Consider the following 10,169-nt stretch of genomic DNA (forward strand, 5'->3'; position numbering starts at 1 on the left):
ACAATATCATAGCAATATATTCAAAAATAACACCACAAATTAAATGGCTGTGCAATATTTTAACTATAAGAAAACTCACAGCCATAGTCATTTCAAACTATACGTGTGACTATAATTGACTTCTTACTTCCGGAAATATGGTTCTGTTATTCAGTGTACTCAATATACCAAATAAAGTCTCTTCTCAAGATTTCTCTTTGTGTAATAAAGTTTAAAATAGTTTCATCAGGAAAGAAGATCCTTACATCTTGGTTTTTTCTGTCTTCTGAAGCCTTTACACATCCATCACAAGAAATAATCTCTTCAGTTTCTATCAAGTCATCATTCTGATCAATGTCTCCAAACTAATAGTTAAGATTCTTATTTCCACAACATTGTATTTGGCTTTTTAAAATGCAGGAATAATCTCCGTAGTCTCTGTAGGAGAATATTATGGCTAAGGTCCCAAAATTTTCAGTTCTTTAAAAATCATTTGAAAGGGTTACACCAAATCCACAGGAATATTATCTACAACTCACATATCACAATGCAAAGCAAAACTTAAGAAGTGGCTTTAAATAAAGGGAAAAAAATAATGCTCGTAAGAGTAAAAAAAATTAATAGCTATATAGAATAAGAATAATGCAACACTGCCAATAGTAAAAACAATCCAATAGAATAACATGTGCATGACATTGCATTTACACTATGAAAAGCAGAAAGCAACTTGGAGTAGAATTTATCAATGAGTAACTACTTTTCCTGTTTCTCTTGCAATATCTTAAGTTAGATTAAATACTACTGACTTTTTTGCTTATATAAATTGGTTTGGACTATCATTATTTCTAAACTTTAGAAATGGTTTTTTCCCCCCTGGAAGTCTCTCCAGATGAACTTTTAGGAAGGAAGAGCATTGCCTTTGGGTTCAGCCCTTTTCTCAACTGAAGTCTTTCTCAAATCCAACACAGGTTCTTGGGTTCTAGGTACAGTGTCATCCTCACTCTCATCATCACTTTCTGGGCTATTGTCTAACTCATACAGTATAGTCCCAACTAGTAGACAACCTCTTCTCCTTAAAGTTCTCCTAATTAATTGTTCATTACTTTCTCCTTCCTCAGAGAGTTCAACTACCTCTCCTGTGGGCATTAGATGGTTGCTATGAATTGTTTTTATAGCATCCCCAGTATTTTCTGGTGTTGTTCTATTCACTGTCAAGTTGCCCAGTCTCTTAATTTGAAAAGGAGTAATTTTCCATCTATCCACTCATTTATTACCTGTCTCCAGATCTTGGTAATTAACTTGGACGTTGAACCTTTATTTGTATAACAATTATTTGCTGAGGTCAGAGCCAATTATTACCAATTACCAGTAGGTAATCTTTCTTAAATGTCTCTCTCAATGTGATGAAATGTATTGATTGTAACTGCATTCTTTCTATCCTCCAAGAATCCAAAGCTCAAGTCAACACACACCCAAACATCAATATCGAGTGTAAAACCTGTTGCATCATTTCTGGTAGAGTTAAACATGGGAACTAAAAATGTCACACGTTGGTTCCACTGAGATTTTACTTCAGGCTTCGTTCAGCATGCCTAACATGCTCATCAATATCAGATTGAAATGCTTGGATTATAGATCTCCTTCAGGATAGTAAAGTGTCATTCTGGATTTCTTAATACCTGTCGAGGCTAACCTTTATGTAATTTGCTTTCAAAATCTCTTTCTTGGTCAGAATGAATTCTGAAAAGGAAACAATGCACTGAAAAATAACTTTCCGCACAATAGTTTAGCAGTTGTAGAAGCTCTTGGTTTCTTGTTGCATATATCTATGCATATTTGATGAAATGATCAATCACTATTAAAAGATAGCTTGCACTCTTACGGTTTCATTTCAGCAACTGGAGGTACTTCTCCTTTGGGAGAAGGGAATCACAGAGGAGGAGGAATCTGCTAGGGGGAGAAGGCCACAAGGACCAAGGGAAATTCTGGAGGGCACTTCCTGGGTGACAAGACCACAGGGATGGAAGAAACTTTCCTGGGTGAAAAAAAAGCCAGAGCATGTCACTTCCAAAAGTTTGTTAGCACTTATTTTATCCAAATGTGTTTTACAAGCTGGTCGTACTTTCCTTTGCATACAATGATCAGAGGTTACTTCTTAGTAATATTTGCAGCCATCTTGAGCCAGTAAAATCTATATCTTACTATCGCAAGGTTCTTTTCATGACATGTATGTCAAAATCATCCATAACCCTTAATAGTCATAATGTAAAGTGTCCTTGGAAATACCAGCTCCTTCCTGATGCTAGATACAAATTTAAACAGCTCTTAATGAAACGAAAACTTTCCAAGCTGTCAGTAGAACTGTTATGGTAGTGAATATAAGAAGGAAGGTTCTTAGATCTATGGATCGCTTGTTTATTTATGTTCTCCAGGGTGTCTCTATATTCAAATTGAATAGATAGTTTTTATTTGTTCATGATATTAAGCCAGTTTTGTAGAATATGGAAACATGTAACAAAGCTATGATTTGTCCATTTCATAGAATTTATTGTGCAGAGTCTAGGTGTGACAAGGTCCTAAAGGAAGATACAAAAGGAGTTTACAATCAAAAGACAATGATACTACTAGTTGGGAGCTCCACTTGGTATCATTAAGTAACAGAAACTAAGTCAACTGGGAGAGTAGAAGCAATTGTTTAACACTTAAGGCACAGAAAAGCTTCAGGAAGAGCCCAGAATCTGTGCTTAGTAGAATTAATAAAAACCTAAAATTTCAAAGATTTGCTTGCTTTAAACTAGGTGTTTCGTTTTATCACTAATCATCCTGCCTTTGACTGGCTGTTAAGCAATTTCTATCTCTTGTAGTACAGCAAAAAGTGAAACAATCCCATTTTCCCCTTGAATACCTGTCCTAGGTACTGGAGAGACTCTGTCCTCACAAATCCATAATAACGTTTGCGTATTTTCCAATAAAGAAAACCTCTCTTAGTCTGTATCTCAAATCCCACTGACATAATTCCCTATCCTTTTCTTTTCTCCAGTCTCTAATGGAGACGATGCTTCTCTGACCAATAGAAGACCAATCCAACTACTTGTGACCTTTATCCCAACCTTTCCTGTATTCTCCATCAGCTTGCCCTACAATCATTTCCCTCCTACTGAATTTTTTCTCTGATGCTTTCAAAAATGCCTAGGTCTCCTCCAACCTTAAAAAAAACAAAGCACATTCTTTGACCTTACCATTACCTCATAAGCTTGTGCTATATCTGCCCTCACTTCCCAACCAAGATTCTAGAAAGAGAAAAGCTGTCTGCCTTCCTTTCTTCTCCTTTCTATTTGGTTTCTGACCTCACTCAACTGAAACTTCTCTCCAAGGCTATGATGATCTCTTAATTGTCCAATCTCATGGTCTTATGTTAGTCCTTATCCTTCTTCAAGTCAGTAAGTACTTATCAAGTATTTACGAAGTACCAGGCAATGTGTTAAATACTGGAGATACAAATAAAATAAAAAAGACAGTCCCCGACTTCAAGGAGACTAGTCTAATGGTGAAAGACAACACATCAAGGGAACTGTGCAAATGGGGGGGGGGGAAGGTAAAGCCTTGAGAGTCAGAAACAGAACTGGGAGGGGAATAAGAGATGGCTAACCTGGGTCCTGAGGTAGAGGGATCCTCCAAAATGAAAAGGCAGCTGGGGAATGGTGGCAAAGCCCAGAGAGTCAAAAGCAGATCCAGAAGAGGAGAGGTCCTCTTTACAACATTTGACATTTTTCACTATTTCCTTCCCCTGGATACTCTCTGCTCTTTGGGGACTTTGTGAAACTACTCAGTCCTGATTCTCTTCTTACCTGTCTGGCCATTAAACTCCAGTGCCCTTTGCTAAAGCACCATCCACATCCCACTCTCCATGTGTGGGGTACTCCAGGGCTCTGTCCCTCACTCTTCTTTCTCTACACACACTCTCTGGCTTATTTTGTCAGCCCCCACAGGCTTAAATATCATCTCTGAGTTCTCTCCTGAGCTCTAGTCTCACATCAAAGACTGGCTGTTAGATATTTCTACCTAGATGTCCCATAGTCATTTTAAATCCAACACATCCAAAATAGGATTCATAATTTCCCCACTCCATCCCCACCCATATACTCCCATCTTGCTAACCTCTATTCCCTTCTAGCTAACTAGGTTTGAAATCTTGGAGTTATCCTCAGTTCTCTCCTCTCCCATTCCCTGCCATGTCCAATCAGTCATCTGTCAAGTCTTGTGAATTCTCCCTAAAAGACATCCATTGACAGCATTTCTAGCATCAGTGCACTTCTTTGTATAGCTATTAAATTGGTGTCCGTAAAGTACCAGTTTGTCTGACCATGACACTGACCTGCTCAATAAACCTCAGTGGCTCCCTATTGTCTCCAGTATAATAATATACTAACTCTTCTGCTGAGCATCTACAGTTCCTTCACAATCTCACTCTAAACTACCTTTCTAGTCTTATTATGCTACTTTCCTTCATGTACTTTATATGATAGGCAAGTTGTCTTAGGTGACGCTTCTCAGACACACAATTCCATCTCTTTCATTCATGACTTTACACAGACTGTCCCCACTGCCTACAGTGTTTTCCCTCTTCCCTTCTGCCTTCTAGAAACCCCAGTTCTGTTCAAGACTCAGATCAAGTTCTATCTACTACATGAGGGGATGGGCTATAGGGACTAGACTGATTATTTCACTGGTATAGGTCATAGCTGATAGAGAAACTTCCTGAATCAATGCCAGTGCATGTCAATACTCTCTCTACCTCCTATCAATTTAGAGGGTTGCCTATAGAACTGAGAGATTGTGACTTCCCCAGGATCATAAAGTCAGTGTGGTCAAAAGTAGGACTTGAACCTGGATCTTCTTCACTTCAAGGCCAACTTTTTATCGCCTCTGCCAACATCCCTCTTGTGACAAAAATAACAATTTTTGTTATTAACCTAGAATAATAACAATAGCAATTAACCTAGAATAATAACAAATCTTGTTATTAAGCAGTGATTAAACTAGAAGCTCCAGGTATATAGTGTGGGTTCTATGAACAAAAGATGTGATCAATTAAAGATGACTATGTCCACCAAATAACACCAAAGCAACCCTCTGGTTCAGTGTGGGGGTGGAGAGAAGTCAATTTATCTGCCAGAATGTAGAGCAAAAAAAACCTGTAAACTTGAGCAAATTATTAATTTGTCATCTGACAGTAATAGCATTTTTTGAAGATGTAACCTGAGCTATTAAAACTGGAAAAAAAAACCTTAAGAACTCACTTAATCAAGCCACCTCATTTTATGGAAGGATAAACTAAAGCCTAGAGAAAGGGAATGACTTATCCAAGGTCACACGGCTAAAAATTGTGAGAATTTGGACTCTAGTCCAAGCTCTTCCAAATTTAAGTACTAAGATCTCTCCTAGGTTATATTAACGATCTCACTTTTATTGAAAGGACTGATTTTACACTTCCTTCTAAATGGGATGGATTAAGGTAATATGTCATATTTTATCCAAGCTCAAAGTAGTAAACTCTGTGGAACAACCAGATAGTGTTCCCATTTTCTTGACAAGAAAACCAAGGGCATATAGTTACATAGCTATTTACCAGTGGTTAGGGTCATTTAAATCTATAAATTCCTGACTTAGAATATTACCCATATTTGGGGAAGTATCATTCAAGGGAATCACTCTGGATAGCAGCTAACAATAATGATGATTAAGTAGCATTTGTATACAACCCTTCAGGGTTTAAAAAAGCTTCCACATGTGATCTTGTTTGGGTCCCACAAGAACCCTAGGAGACAGATGTTATTATTTTTATTTTACAGATAAAGAAATTGAGGTTGATAGAGGTTAATTGGTTTATTCTGGGCCACAGATCATGTGTCTGAGGGAGGATTCGAATTCATATGGTCCTGACTCCAAGTTCAGTGTTCTTACCCAAAACTAGAGAAATGATACATGTTCTCTTACTGTCCAATAGCTAAATCAGAACACGATAGTTATTACAGAGCATGCCCTTCTCCTGTCACCTTACATTCAGGATCACACATTTAGAACAAACATCACCAAGAGGCTGCATCATAATTCTACGCTATTTGAGAGCCAGCACCAAAAGCCTGAATCATTTCTGAAGACAGACAGACCATGACTATGTAAATTAAACAGACTCTTTCCAACCTCCTATTCCCTGTGGGGCCACAGCTAGAACTCTGCCCCTGTGAAATGGATGGAATTTCCCTCCTGACAAAGTAAACAGGCACAGTCAGAAAACCACATATAATGAGAACACTGTCTTTGGAAACTGAGAGCAAAGAGGATTTCATTCTATGCCACTTCCCGCCTCCCTATTTGGATCATGGACCTACTTTAAGCATCACTCACTCTAACCTGACCTATTCATTCCTGCCTCTGCCAATTATTGATGGGCAGGTTAAGCAGATGGGAGTGGGTTGCTCCTTTCTGTAATGACAGTGGGGAGCATGCACATACACCAGCCAGATGGTATCAGGTTCCTCCTGAGAGATGTAACCCATGATTTGAATTGCAAACCTGCTGTTTTAACAGTGTAAATCTTGGATGGACTAGGTGCCTGGCATTTTCCAAGGTGTATACTTAGGGTTTCTGGAGACACTGAGAATTCAGAGAATGCTTCTCAAATTGTTAGGGCCAAAGAGGAAGGAGACACACTGGACAGGGGATGTGGGGAGAGCATAGTTTGAGTAGAAAATAATTTATTCAAATAGTCTTGGGAAGAAGAAAGCAGGACCTTGGGAAATGATGGGCACTTAAGTGTACAAGCTAAAGGAGAAAGGTCTGCAAATGTAATAAAAAAATCAGAAAAGGGCCTTGGAAGAAAATATTGAGAACTCATATACATACCTGTGTCCTGGTATGAATCTTCATTCTCTGACCTTCAATTTCCTGGAAGCGGAGAACCACAGATCCCAACCCATAAATTCTTCCAATGCTATGTTAAATTAAGGAAGTTCCTTTCTTCTTGACCATTACAAACTAGGGCTTCTTTTCTTGCTTTTCTCATTTATGGAAGATATCTATATATGTGTGCATTTATGTATGTATATAACATGTTGTATATATGTATGTACACACACACACACACATATATATGTACATATTTACTTATGGTTACACATAGGAATCCTACCTCTGAGGACCAAAGAATGTAAGATTTGAGAAGAACTGTGAAGTTTAATAACCTCTTTTACAGATGGGACAACTGAGGACCCTTGTGAATTAAATTGAACGGTTGAACTGAATGAAATCGTGGCAAAACTGGGACTGAGACCCTGGCTAGGTTGGAGAGCAGCACTTTAAGTGGCTCCATACTTTCAGTAATCCAAGCTGCAGGAAAGAGAAAGTTCTGTTTGGAGCTGGAATGAGTCATGGGAGAAGTCAGGCTGCAGACCGCTAGAGAGGCAGCCCAGCCTGGTGCGAAGAGCACCAGACCCAGGGCAATAGGTCTGGATGCAACTGGTGTCTGTGGCACCAGCTGCGTGATCATGGGAAGCCCACTGTCATCCTCGTCTCCGTTTTCTTATCTGTAAAATGGGAATTATAACACGAATGCAAATTTGAGATGCTCCTTTTATTAACCTCACAAGGAAGAACTTCAATCTTTGTTTCCCAGGATGCCCTAGAGCTAATAAATAACTGCCCTTTTCATCAGAACCATGAACTGTGTCAGGTTGAGTGTATTATCGGTTTTCTCTTTAGTTAGTAGCCCCAAGGCCAAGAATCCTGTGGGAAGATCCAGCTGCGCCCTCCTCACTTTGGGCTCTGGAGGAGGTTGGGAGGCGCAACCAGAAGGTGAGACCTGGGCCCGGCCCACTCCCCAGCCTTCTCTTGTCTGGACTTGCACAGCCGAGAGCCCAAGGTGCGGGTGAGCGAGAGCCCATGGTGCGGGTGAGAGAGAGCCCAAGGTGCGGGTGAGCGAGAGCCCAAGGTGCGGGTGAGAGAGAGCCCAAGGTGCGGGTGAGAGAGAGCCCAAGGTGCGGGTGAGCGAGAGCCCATGGTGCGGGGGAGCGAGAGCCCATGGTGCGGGGGAGCACCGCCTCATGTCACCCCCAAGTCGGTGTGACTTTGCAGTCCAGGGGGAAGGAGGCAGAGAGGTAGGGAGCAAGGAAGGAGGGGGAGGGCGGTGAGGAAACCGAGGTGAGGGGGAGGGAAAGGGCTAAAAATAGCTCCGGCGCTGCGGGAGCAGGGTGGCGCTGATGCTGCGGGAGGCAGCGACAGAAGCAGAGCCGGTGCTGCGTAGACGCAGGAGAGGCCGCGGGCGCCTCGGTGTCCTTTGGCCGCAGTGCGCGCAGCTGCGGCCCCGCCTGCCTCCTCCAGTCGCCCGCCCGGGCTGCTGGCACCTCGGGCAGACATGCTCACCTTCTTCCTTCTGTCCGGCGGCTCCCTCTGGCTGCTTGTGGGTAAGCGCATCCCTCCCCCAACCGGCCCCGAAGCCCTGTGCCATAGCCCCGGCCACCATCCTCTTCTGCCGAGGTCCAGTCACGCGCCTGGACCTCTTCTCGCTGCGGCCGTTGCACGCCAGCGGCTCCCATCACCTGTCCCTACCCCGCACACAAACGCGCTCGGCCGGAGGCGGGGAGAGGGCAGGGAGCTGTCTTTGTCTGACAGGCAGGGTTGACTCGAACAGCGGGTTACCGGGCCTGGGGTAAGCTGTGGGTCTCTTGTGCCAGGAGCTGCGGCGTTCAAGGCCCCGCGGCCAGCCCTTCCCCTTGAGGGCTCTGGGGATGCTGCATCACAGAAATCAGGGTCTGTAGAAGAAGGTGCCGTTCAAGGCAGTGGGGGAGGGAGCAGAGAGGGACCTTCTCCATCCTCCCCCTCCCCCCTCACGTTATCCCTTTCTTTTCCCACTCCCCTTTTCCCCCCCCCCCCCAAGTTCCCTCTCCAGCCTCTCCCGTCAGTGCCCTCCTCCCTTCACGACTCCACTCCATGCCTTTCGTACTCCCCAGCCTCCGCAAGCCTTCTCTCCCTCTCTCCGCATCTCCCCCGCATCTCCCTCCGCTCTTTCCTCTCCCATTCAACTCTCATCCCGACATCTATGGCCCTCCTCTTCACTCCCTTCTTCCCCCTCCTCACTTCCCCTTGGTCTCTCTCTTACTAGCTCCCATTTCCCCCTCCCCCATTCGCCCCTGAAGATAAGCTTTGCCGGCTGGAAGGGATGTTCTTGCTGACGTCGTGTGCTAATTTTACCTGTCGGCAGAAGCAGCAGCTCAAACTTTCAGGGCTGAGGAAACCCAGACTGACCTGGGGGCAGAGGTGCCCTGTGTCTCTGTGTCTCCTGGGTCAGGACTGAGGCCACAGCAGCACTCTCCTACCTGGAAAGCAACTATTGCTTCAATGCAAAACATGTATGGGGGAGTTGGGGGGCGCCTACAACTCTCCCTTTCTAAAATACCGTTGATCCCAACCTAAGATGTCCCCCTGCACTTACCCACCACGTCCCCTGTAGTAAGAGGTAGACTTTAGACACCCTGGAGTTCAGCCCCTCATTTCTTCTTCTTTTTTTTTTTTTTTTAAAGCAATCGGGGTTAAGTAACTTGCTCAAGGTTACACGGTCAGTTATTTCTGGGTGTGGTGCTAAGTGTCTGAGCCCGGATTTGATCCCCAGGTCATCCCGACACTGGAACCGGTGCTCTTACTCGCTGAGCCACCTGGCCGCCCCAATCAGCCCCTCATTTTTACAGAAAGAAACAGAAGCGCAGAAATGGAATGCAATTTCCCCTGGCTCATATTCAGCTAGTATATGACAGAATCAGGGTACGAAACCAGAATGCCTGACTCCAGGCCAAGGGCTGTTTCTACCCTAATGAGTTGTTGAAATGTGTGCTCCATTCCATCTGAAACTGAGGGCACAGAATGTGACAGAAACAGGCTCATAACCGGGAAGCAGGAGGGTCAGGTTCTACCCTCATCTCCGTCAATAACTTTATGTCTTAGTTTGGGAAGATCATACCTTTGCTTCCCACAAGACAGAAGAAGCACAGTGTGGGGAAACTACAGAGACTGATTTCAGCTGGGCATTAGTGTTAAAGCTGTGGACAAAAGTGGGATGAGCCGCCTCTACAGAGTTAACACTTTTTTAACACTAGAGGTCTTTGAGTGGAGACTGAAGGGCCGTTGGTCAGGGATAT

The sequence above is a fragment of the Petaurus breviceps genome, unplaced genomic scaffold, assembly GCF_028583685.1.
Source record: "Petaurus breviceps papuanus isolate PSGF00001 unplaced genomic scaffold, PetGlider_PUasm1.0 189, whole genome shotgun sequence".
Classification (NCBI taxonomy): Eukaryota; Metazoa; Chordata; class Mammalia; order Diprotodontia; family Petauridae; genus Petaurus; species Petaurus breviceps.